The sequence below is a fragment of the Schistocerca cancellata genome, chromosome 7 (assembly GCF_023864275.1).
Source record: "Schistocerca cancellata isolate TAMUIC-IGC-003103 chromosome 7, iqSchCanc2.1, whole genome shotgun sequence".
NCBI classification, from domain to species: domain Eukaryota; kingdom Metazoa; phylum Arthropoda; class Insecta; order Orthoptera; family Acrididae; genus Schistocerca; species Schistocerca cancellata.
The window spans coordinates 569180429-569192031 of NC_064632.1; the positions used below are offsets into that span (position 1 = coordinate 569180429).

An 11603-nucleotide genomic window follows, 5' to 3' on the forward strand; every position below is an offset into this window, starting at 1 on the left:
CAGACTGTGCCTTCAGCCAGTGTTTCTCGTCTATGTGAAGAATTTGCAGACATTTTTGCACTGGGCCTTGGTTGCGCTAAGAACTATAAAGCACACTTGGAACTGAAAGTCAACGCGCAACCGAAATTTTTCAGAGCGCGCAATGTTCCCCACGCATTGCGTGATGAGGTCGCTAGAACATTAAATGATTTAGAATCACAAGGTGTCATTGAACGTGTGCAGGCTTCTCTCTGGGCATCACCCTTAGTAATTTTGCAAAAACCTTCCGGAAAATTGAGACTTTGCATGGACTTCAAGGCAACAGTGAATCCACAGTTAGTGACTGCAACTTTTCCTTTACCCCGCCCGGAAGATCTTTTTGACAAACTGTGCCCGGGTAAATATTTTTCTAAGTTGGACCTAGCAGATGCGTACTTGCAAATACCAGTGGGTGAAGAATCCCAGCGCGTATTGGTGGTTAACACGCATCTTGGTTTGTACCGATTCAAAAGACTGCCATTCGGGTGTGCATCCGCCCCTGCATTGTTTCAGCACTATTTACAAACTGTTTGTGCGTCGGTCCCTAGTGCTCCAAACTATCTGGACGATATTGTGATCCCTGGAAAGACGGAAGAAGAACATTTAGCCAATCTATGAACATTATTTCAGGTCTTGCGACAAAATGGTCTTCGCCTGCGGAAGGACAAATGTGTGTTTTTGCTTGTGATTTGCCATATCTGGGACATGCACTCAATGCCCACGGCATACATCCCAGTCCAGAGAACCTCCGTGCCATACAAGACTTGCCTTCGCCGCAGAATTTGAAACAGCTACAGAGTGTGAGATTTTCACTCTGCAGCGGAGTGTGCGCTGATATGAAACTTCGTGGCTGATTAAAACTGTGTGCCCGACCGAGACTCGAACTCTTGACCTTTGCCTTTTCGCGGGCAGGTGCTCTACCAACTGAGCTACCGAAGCACGACTCACGCCCGGTACTCACTTACTTCTGCCAGTACCTCGTCTCCTACCTTCCAAACTTTACAGAAGCTCTCCTGCGAACCTTGCAGAACTAGCACTCCTGAAAGAAAGGATATTGTGGAGACATGGCTTAGCCACAGCCTGGAGGATGTTTCCAGAATGAGATTTTCACTCTGCAGCGGAGTGTGCGCTGATATGAAACTTCCTGGCAGATTAAAACTGTGTGCCCGACCGAGACTCGAACTCGGGACCTTTGCCTTTCGCGGGCAAGTGCTCTACCAACTGAGCTACCGAAGCACGACTCACGCCCGGTACTCACTTCTGTAGAGTTTGGAAGGTAGGAGACGAGGTACTGGCAGAAGTACAGCTGTGAGTACCGGGCGTGAGTCGTGCTTCGGTAGCTCAGTTAAGTCTGCCTTCGGCAGGGCAACAGAGCGGACGCGTACGTGTTGACTTCGTGCGACGCGCGAGCTCGCCTTGTTTACTTTCTGACGGCCGTTGCTTAAGTGCCGGCTTACTTTGTACGATCCATGGCGAACCGTTACCGTAAATCAACACTCCGATTTACTTTCTGCAACGATTATGCCCGACCCAAAGCGCTCGAGGTGGAGCGTTTTCTGCGAGAGGAAGTGAAGATCCCGGCGACCGATATTATCGGCATACATTTGTCCATCGTGAGCAGCACGGTCTATGTCAAAATCATTAACGACGCGGCGTGCGAACGCATACTACGTGAGACCAAACAGGGGCTCCGCTTCTGTCACGCTGATGGCAATGTGGGGGAGGTAACCGTCGACCACGCAGGCTTAGGTATGCGAACGATACGCATTTTCGAATTGCCATTCGAACTGCCAGCTGAGGAAGTCGTCGCGGCACTACGCCCATACGGCACAGTCCACGGCCACACTGCGGAGAAGTGGACACAGTTTCGGACGTATCCTGTCCTAAACGGGGTCCGACAGGTCACCATAGATCTCCGAAGCCACGTCCCGTCCTACTTACAGATCGGCGGATGCCGTGCCATAATTATATACGATGGCCAGCCTCGGACCTGTTCCGGGTGCGGCAAAGAAGGCCACCTTAGATCCGAATGCCTACAACGGCGTATTACGCAACTTCCAGCTGCCGAACAACCACCCATGTCGCAACCTACAGTGCTACCGGTGACCTATGCCGCTGCTCTGGCTTCTCCTACCACTTTGCAACGTCACCCGGTCACCACAAACGACGCCACCAACGAGCCCGACCAGACACCGACGGAGAGCGCCTCGGACGACCCGCCGCCTCGGCCGGCCATTGACGCCGCTCCGAAGATGCCGGCGCAACCAGACGCTGACCCTGATCTCGGAAACACGATGGAGATCGACTCGCTCATCGTTCCTACAGCAGCCTTTCTGCCAGAACGACGCGACTCCCTTCCGTCGTCGGACACGGAGGGTCGCACAAGGAAACAACGTTCCCCGAAACGTCGCAAGCGAAGACGTCGCACCGTTTCCGGCCAAGAGGAGATGTTACAAGTCGAGGAGGACGTAACCGTCGACCAGCACGAGGCCTCCGAACCCGCGACTGCTGACGAAGACGTAATGAGCGCGGAGACATCTATCGGTGAGCCTGCGCCCCGTGCTGACGCTGAACTAAATCATGAACGTCCCACGGGCGACACTACACCACGCACAATTACAACATCTTGTGCAGACAAAATGGACGATACACCAGTTTCCGCTTCCACGGCGTGGCACGAGGAGGAGGTCACGGAGCAGGAGCCGTTACGGGACCCTGCGCCGTCACGGCCGCACCACTAATCATACTCTCCCCAGACTCCCCTGCGGGCCAGCGGGATAACGTTCCGCTGCGACGCCCACACCCTTGCGTGGATGGCGGAGTGGACCAGCCTCCAGCAATCCGACACCAGGCCTACCGGATAGCAACCATCAACACCAACAACATCCGTTCCAGGGTGAAAATCCGCCTTATGCAGGAGATGTTCTGGGCTTCGGATATTGATTTCGCCCTTCTGCAGGAAGTTCACTTGGCTAGTCTCCCGGATATCAATGGCTATACCGCCCACGCCTCCGCGAGTGATCCTATGGGCCGCGGGGTGGCCATCTACGTCCGCCACGGGATTTCTGTGACCGATGTCGCCTTCCTTCCATCAGCTCGGGGCATGGCACTCACTGCCATGGGGACACGCATCATTAATGTCTACGCTCCCTCAGGCACCGACCGACGGCATGAAAGAGCCCAGTTTTATTCCGAGGAAATCGCTCCCCTGTTTTTAGGGCGTTATGACCATTGCCTACTAGGAGGTGACTTTAACTGCGTTCTGCATCCTAAAGATCAGGTTCCCCACTATACTACATGCCAGGAGCTACGTATAGTGGTGCGAGACCTCCTGCTTCACGATACCTGGGAAGTACAACACGGCGACCTTTCTGGCCATACCTTTCTTACAAGTCATTCCGCAAGCCGACTAGATAGGATATATGTCTCACAAACTCTTAGATCTGCGATACGGGGCGCCGAACGCTGGCCGCTGGCCTTTTCCGACCATTGCGCTTACGTCTGTACGGTCCTCCTTCCGCCGCAATCAGTATGGCGCAGCCGTGCGCCATGGAAACTCAATACCTCACACTTGCTTGACCTGGCGTGTCGCCAACAAGTCACTGAAACGTGGACAGCCTGCGAACGACGCCTTCCCCACTACCACTCGACATTGACATGGTGGTTGGACTGCGCCAAACCAGCGATCCGGAGGACACTGATGAGATACGGGAAGGACATGGCCGACTGGCATCGCACCACTGTTGACTTCTATTACGCGATTCTCCGGGATCTGGATGCTCAACCGCCAACCCCGGACAACCAGTTGGAACGGCAAAGAACTAAGGCGAAGATAATTGCGCTGGCACGCCGGAAACTGCAAGGGGTCGTGATCCGGACGCGTCGCCACGATCGCGCGGATTTAGAAATTCCATCCATGCATGATATAGTGTCCGACAAACGAAGGCGTCGTCGGCAGATCATCAGCACTCTGACCACGCCTCATGGAACGCAGGTGACCACTCAGAATGACATCGTACGCACATTCGTCGAGCACTACCGTCGTACTTATAGTGATGACGACGCTGAAACTGCAGCAGACGACTCCATTTTGAATTACGTCACGCGCACCCTCCCCCACACGGAGGCGGATGCTTTGACAGTGGCGGTCACGCTAGACGAAGTCAACAACGCAATCGCCAAGGGGGCAGTCAACAGATCGCCCGGCATTGACGGCTTACCGATTGAGTTTTACCGTACCTTTCGGGACCTCATGGCTCCACGGTGGACGACTATGTATCAAGAACTGATAACATCTGACCAAGCAATCCCACCCGCCTTTGCTGAGGGCATCATTATACCAGTCCACAAACCAGCCCGTGGTTCGATGGTCACGAGTTACAGACCGCTCACCCTCCTCAATGCCGATTACAAGATTTTCGCGCGCTTACTGGCAATGCGGCTCCGAACTACACTCCCTCATATCCTCTCGCCAGAGCAAACGACGCCTGGCGGACAGATTAACATACAGACTGCCACAGGGGAATGCCGCGACTTAATTGCGATAGCGGCGGCCTGCAGGCTCCGGGCAGCGGTCGTCGCTATAGACTTCGACAGCGCCTTCGATAAAGTGCGTCATCGTTTCCTGTTTTCGGTGGCAGCCCGCATGGGCATCCCCCCTCCGTTTCTCGACGTCATCCGGCGTCTTTACGACAGCGCCAGTTCACGTGTCCAAGTCAATGGACGTATAGCAGGGCCGGTACCTATCTGCCGTTCGATACGGCAGGGGTGCCCACTCTCTACCCTCCTGTATGCTATTGCCCTTGAGCCCCTTATTGGGGGCTTGACGACCAAGCTCTCTGGCCTCACCCTACGCCAACACACTTTTCGCTGTCGGGCATATGCTGATGACCTCCTCCTCCTCATTCGCTCCGGCTCTGAGATTCGGGATGTCCTCGAATTGATTACCCGTTATGGGGCTGCCGCTGGCAGTGCCATGAATGTCGCCAAATCTTCTGCAATGCACATTGGACGAGGCCTCCAGGAGGGTGAAGTTGCACCACTGCCGCTTGTGCGGACTTTCCGGTACCTGGGCATTACCTTTACCCCCACGGTCACACGCACGGCGGCAACAAATTTCCGTCGCCTGTTACACGTCATCCGCAACGACGTCCGCCAGAACCTCTTGCGCCGCCAGGACACACTTCAACGGGTTGCGTTTATTAATCTTTATGTGGCATCAAAATTGGTTCACATCGCGCAAGTTCTCCCTCTGCCAACTGCAATTGGGCGCAACCTTCAGGCGGCTTTTGGCTATTATCTCACGGCTGGTTCAATGTTCAAAGTCCGGTATGAGACACTTACCCTGCCCTCACGGTATGGTGGCGTCGGGGTCGTCAATGTCCGTATGCGAGCTGCAGCCTTGTACATGAGTACCATGAGAAAACAGTGGATGGGCCAGGGTACATCTCTAACACGCAGCTTGCTTGAGGTCCTCCTACCTGCTTCCACCTCACCACCAGTGTCTGTCGGCCATATCGTGCCTCATTTGTCCCATATTTCGACCTTTTTCGTCGACTACAGTTACATACATACCAGTCTCCCAGATACACGCCCACCTAGGACTAAGGATTTTTACAGCTTGTTGCTGCGCTGTGTTCCCCGGAATGTGATGGAAACCAAACACCCCTCCATCCAGTGGTCCATAGTGTGGACTACCGTCCACCAGCCCTTCCTCCCTACAAACGTCCGGGCACTGTGGTATCACATAGTAAACAGGAAATTTGCCACGAAGCAGCGCCTGCACAACATTGGATTGTCAGAATCCCCTCTTTGTCTCCTTTGCCAGCAACTGGACACTGATGAACACCGTCTGACATGCGCCTCATCGCGAGATGTATGGCGCTTCGTGCAGCAAATCATTGCCTGCTATCTCCGGGTGCCACCAGACGCAGTCGAGCCTCGAATGTTTCTATACCCGGAGGACCGACATTTTCCCGCCGCCAAATGTCATGCTATTACGTGGGTCAAAGGGTGGGCGGTCGCTTATCTCTTTCATGAGGGACCTAAATCCCGCCTCGACTTCTGGACCTATTTACGAACAGCCCATGCAGCTCTCGAAAACACGCCACGTTACCGATCATTATTTGCTAACTATCTTCGAGCGGTCTTTGTTAGACCTCCACTGAGTTGGGGGGTGCCTGGCACAGAGGGCACCCACCCCTCCTCCCCCGGCGGTGTCTGAGTATCAACCGCCGACAATCTATTCTACTTCTGACCTCCGCGGATGGGAGAGCGCGTCGCAGATTGCGCGGATTTTATTTCTTTTTGCTTTTCCTTTTTCCTTTCTTTTTCTTTACCCAGAATTTATATTTCATTTTCTCTTTCGCATATGTGTTCCCATAATTTCATGCTATTAGTGAATGTTACAAACACATGCAAATAAATAAATAACACAGCCTTCCACTACTGTTGATTCCTGTTTCTCCCACTTCCCTAAGCACCACAGGCTCGGTGGTGGTGAGGGGGACACTGTGGCCAGGCCTCAGGTTTCGACCCCTGCCCACTTTGCCCCCCGAGCCCCCACCGGTCCATCATTAATAATAATAAAAAAAAAAAAAAAAAAAAAAAAATGGTCAGCGTGAGCAGCTGTGGAACGAGAGGTCCTTAGTTCAATTCTTCCCTCAAGCGAAAAGTTTTATTTTTCAGACAATTATCAAAGTTCAGGCACTCACACATAATCAACTTCGCTTTCAAAAAAAAAAAAAAAAAAAAAAAAGTTGGTAGAGCACTTGCCCGCGAAAGGCAAAGGTCCCGAGTTCGAGTCTCGGTCGGGCACACAGTTTTAATCTGCCAGGAAGTTTCATATCAGCGCACACTCCGCTGCAGAGTGAAAATCTCATTCTGGAAACATCCCACAGGCTGTGGCTGAGCCATGTCTCCGCAATATCCTTTCTTTCAGGAGTGCTAGTTCTGCAAGGTTCCCAGGAGAGCTTCTGTAAAGTTTGGAAGGTAGGAGACGAGGTACTGGCAGAAGTAAAGCTGTGAGTACCGGGCGAGTGTCGTGCTTCGGTAGCTCAGTTGGTAGAGCACTTGCCCGCGAAAGGCAAAGGTCCCGAGTTCGAGTCTCGGTTGGGCGCACAGTTCTAATCTGCCAGGAAGTTTCAGCTACAGAGTGTGCTGGGAAAAATCAACTATTATCATAAATATATCCCCCATTCCTCTTCCATTTCAGCTCCGCTTCATCGCTTCCGCCGTAGAGGTGTTCCGTTCGTCTGGACGACGGAATGCGAACGCGCCTTTCGTCAGTTGAAATCGGCGTTGCTTTCCAATACTTGTCTTACGCCATTCGATCCCCGGAAGCCCCTTTTGTTGATGATGGATGCATCGGATTTCGGGATCGGTGCTGTGCATGCGCACAAAGATGGTTCGCACGATCGCCCTATTGCCTTTGCGTCCAAATTGCTCTCGTCTGCGCAAAGACATTATTCACAGATCGAGAAAGAAGCTTTGGCTTTCGTATTTGGTGTTACTAAGTTTCATGATTTCTTGTATGGTCGTCCCTTTACCATCATCACAGACCACAAACCTTTGACATCGCTTTTTCATCCGACCACGCCTGTACCTCCACGTACAGCGCAGAAATTCATTCGCTGGTCTATTTTCCTCTCGCAGTACCGCTACGATATCTTGTATCGGTCCACTGCTAAGCACGGAAATGCCGATGCGTTGTCCCGTTTGCCTGTTGCTGAGGATAGAGCATTCGACTCTTCCGAACTTGCTTGCATGTTCATTGATGCGGAAACCGATGACGTGGTCGAATTGTTTCCGATTGATTTTCGTCGTGCAGCTACAGCCACAGCTGCCGACCCTGTCCTTGCTACCGTTTTGCGTTTTGTTGCTACGCAATGGCCCTTGTCAAAGTCACGGATCGAGGATCCGTTGGTTCGCCGATTTTTTGCTCACAAGGAGAGACTTTTTGTACGACGTGGTGTTTTGCTGTTGCGTTCTGATAATGATCAGTCCAGGGTCGTGGTCCCACGTTCGTTACAGTCCTCTGTCTTAAAGCTTCTCCACCAAGGACATTGGGGTATAGTGAGAACGAAACAACTTGCTCGTCAGCACTGTACTTGGTTCGGAATCGATGCTGCGATTACGAATATGTGCTGTTCTTGCATGGCGTGTGCCGAACAACAATCCGCACCACCGCGGAAATTATTTGCATGGCCAAAAGCCACTTTCCCTTGGCAACGCTTACAAATCGATTTTGCTTGTCCATTCTGGAATGCTCGATGGTTGGTTGTGGTCGATTCATTCAGTAATTTTCCTTTTGTTGTCCGGATGTCTTCCACGACGTCTTCTGCCACCATCCAAGCGTTATCCGCTATCTTTTGCATTGGTCTTCCACAGACTATTGTTTCCGACAATGGTCCACAATTCATGTCCGCCGAATTTCAGTCATTCTGCAAGGCCAATGGTATTCAACATCTGACGTCCGCGCCGTTTTCGCCACAGTCAAACGGTGCCGCTGAACATTTGGTCAGGACTTTCAAGTCACAGATGTTGAAGCTGAAAGAGTCGCATTCTCGGGAGGAAGCGTTGTTGCTTTTTTGTCCTCGTATCGCTCTCAGCCCCGCGATGGTCGCTTGCCGGCTGAGTTGCTTCATGGTCGCACTCATCGAACCTTGATACCTTGATGTCTTTGCTACATCCGCCGCATCAGGTTCCTGTGCAGCGGCAGACACCTGCTTTTGCCCCAGGCGACGTTGTATACTATCGCAACTATCGAGGTTCACGGCGTTGGCTCGCAGGGCGCATTCTTCGCTGCGTCGGCCGCGCGATGTATCTGGTTTTGGGGGCCTCTGGTGAGGTGCGTCGGCATCTCAATCAGCTGCGCCTCTGTCGTCACACGGGATCTGCCGCTCCCCGTCTGCTTTCAGCAACGGTGCCGTCCGGTCAGCGCCCTGGGAACCCATCTACTGGCTCGCCTCATCCCCAGGTGTTACCGACGCTGCCTTCCATTTTGCCCCATGGCGACGCGCCGCCACCACCGCCGCCGCCTGATCTCTCGCCGGCGCCGCCCGCAGTGGACGCGTCGCTGCAACCGCCTGGCGCCTCCCTGGGTCACGCGCCGCCGATCGCTTCCCGTGACCAGCTGTCCTCCGCCATGGAACTCTTGCCTGCTCCGGACCATCTGTCGTCTTCGCCTGTTGGGTGCTCCGACTCGATGGAGGTCGAGCCTTCGGCTCTTCCTGACTATCTTCGGGCGCATACACCGCATGTTGGCGTGCACCCTGGACTAGGTTTCCAGGCGTTTCCTAGCTCCCCTCGGACCGAATGGCCGGGTGCAGGTGGCACAGCCTCGTCTGTTGTTAGGCTCCCCACCACGTCGCATACGTCAACATGGGGTCCTCCCCACGGCGGGCGGAAGCCTTACAACACAACCGTTCGCCGATTTGCGGGGGAGGAATGTGGTGTCACCGCCAGACACCACAGTTGCTAGGTGGTAGCTTTTAAATCGTCCGCGGTCCGCTAGTATACGACGGACCCGCGTGTCGCCACTGTCAGTGATTGCAGACCGAGCGCCGCCACACGGCAGGTCTAGAGACAGATCCTAGCACTCGCCCCAGTTGTACAGCCGACTTTGCTAGAGAAGCTACACTGACAAATACGCTCTCATTTGCCGAGACGATAGTTAGCATAGCCTTCAGCTACGTCATTTGCTACGACCTAGCAAGGCGCCATTTATCTTTTGCTGGTTATCTTATAAAGCCTGTACCGTCAGACCGATGTTCACCAATTATGGGTTAAAGTTAAGTATTACATCAACTACGTACTTTATTTGCTACTGTACATTCCCGTAATTGTTCCAGACCTCACGCCTGTCTGCGTGAGCGTTAACGCGTGCATTTCGGCCTCCTCTAGCTATACGGTGTTGGCTCTTCTGCCAACACATCAGTGACCATTAGATATTTTTGTGACAATATTCACATTTGGTTTTATTAATGTATAAGTACCCCGATGTATTAATATATTACTGTGATATGGTTCTTGTGTGTATTCATTTCTGTGAGACTGTAATCTTCCTTGATTTACTTGTAACCGAAACTTCCTGGCAGATTAAAACTGTGTGCCCAACCGAGACTCGAACTCGGGACCTTTGCCTTTCGCGGGCAAGTGCTCTACCATCTGAGCTACCGAAGCACGACTCACGCCCGGTACTCACAGCTTTACTTCTGCCAGTACCTCGTCTCATACCTTCTAAACTTTACAGAAGCTCTCCTGTGAACCTTGCAGAACTAGCACTCCTGAAAGAAAGGATATTGGAATGTAGGAGACGAGGTACCGGCAGAAGTAAAGCTGTGAGTACCAGTCGTGAGTCGTGCTTCGGTAGCTCAGATGGTAGAGCACTTGCCCGCGAAAGGCAAAGGTCACGAGTTCGAGTCTCGGTCGGGCACACAGTTTTAAATTGTCAGGAAGTTTCATATCAGCGCACACTCCGCCGCAGAGTGAAAATCTCATTCTGGAAACATCCCCCAGGCTGTGGCTAAGCCATGTCTCTGCAATATCCTTTCTTTCAGGAGTGCTAGTTCTGCAAGGTTCGCAGGAGGGCTTCTGTAAAGTTTGAAAGGTATGAGACGAGGTACTGGCAGAAGTAAAGCTGTGAGTACCGGGCGTGAGTCGTGCTTCGGTAGCTCAGATGGTAGAGTACTTGTAACCGTTTTGGCGCAATTGTGCACAGAGCAGTCTTTGTTTCACTTTGCAGAAGTTAAGTTGTTATTTCGCTTTGTAAAAGAACAGTCAGGTCTTGTGTTTGGTTAAAGTGTAAATTAAATATATGAAGACTGATACAAAACTGTTTTCATGATTATGTGACAATTAAGAAGAAGTGTATATGAATTTACAAGAAGTTTAATAAAAATGTGAATCGTGAACACCAAGTCAAAAATTATTCTACCATACCATTGTTCTGATCTGGGATTGTTTGATCATTAAGAATTTCCTGAAAAACGCATTTGTAAGGTCTTCAAATATTGCTAAAATAGAGATCCGGACCTTCTAGCAGTGAAAGTGAAATCACCCTAGGATCAACAAGATGAACCATAACAACTTCGACGAAATTTACGTGGGAATCCATTCAAGATAAGTGCCAAAATTAATGACTTTTTTTACAGTGACTTCATTATTTCCATTCTGACGATACCATCCACAGTCAATAACTTGGTTGTTGCCCGATAAAGCGAACATATGCTGCGTGAGTAACATTATTAATCTGATTTCTAACCTACTTTGCAAGTGGTGGTATTGTTAGATGGTCCAATTAAAAATATACTGTCGTAACAATGGAAAGCTGTGGATTATGTAGAATTGCTAGCAGGGACGGTCATTTGACTCTCCATTGCTGACTTAGGCCATGGCAGTGAAGTTTTGTGTGTATGTTTTTGGTGATTTTGTGTGTGTGTGTGTGTGTGTGTGTGTGTGTGTGTGTGTGTGTGTGTGTGTGTGTTTTAGTGGCCATCAGTTGTGTGGAATCAGCATCAAATGTGAGTAGATGTGGGAACGCGGCGGAAGGGCAGCGAGGACGTACATGGCGGCCACACCGTGAC

At 51.6% G+C, this 11603-nt stretch overlaps 1 non-coding gene across 1 annotated transcript; it reads left to right on the forward strand.

The window, feature by feature from the left end:
- Positions 1 to 7062: 7062 nt before the first annotated feature.
- Positions 7063 to 7137, forward strand: Trnas-cga (transfer RNA serine (anticodon CGA)). Its single transcript has one exon. It is a non-coding gene; the product is annotated as a tRNA-Ser (tRNA).
- The last annotated feature ends 4466 nt before the right edge of the window (positions 7138 to 11603 follow it).